The sequence below is a fragment of the Cicer arietinum genome, chromosome 7 (assembly GCF_000331145.2).
Source record: "Cicer arietinum cultivar CDC Frontier isolate Library 1 chromosome 7, Cicar.CDCFrontier_v2.0, whole genome shotgun sequence".
Taxonomy (NCBI): domain Eukaryota; kingdom Viridiplantae; phylum Streptophyta; class Magnoliopsida; order Fabales; family Fabaceae; genus Cicer; species Cicer arietinum.
Window position 1 is genome coordinate 34,825,066 of NC_021166.2, and position 355 is coordinate 34,825,420.

Sequence of the window (355 nt, forward strand, 5' to 3'; positions counted from 1 at the left end):
GTCATATACCTTTTTAGACAATAGAGGTCATTATTTTCAACACACTTTTTGTTAGTCAAGCACTTTCTTTCATTTTATGATCACTTTATGTCATTTTGTATCACCTGAAATAGAATTATGGATTATAAATGAATTATGCAGGAAATGCTTTATGAACATTGTATGTTGTTTTGTACCACTTGAAACTGAATTATGGATTATGAATGAATGAATTATGCACAATATGATTTATGAACATTGTATGCCGTTTTGTACCACCTGAAACAGAATTATTGATTATGCATTCCTTATGAATTAATCATTTATGGATCTCAATTCTGATTTTCTGAGATTCATAGCATCGTATTGACTTTCT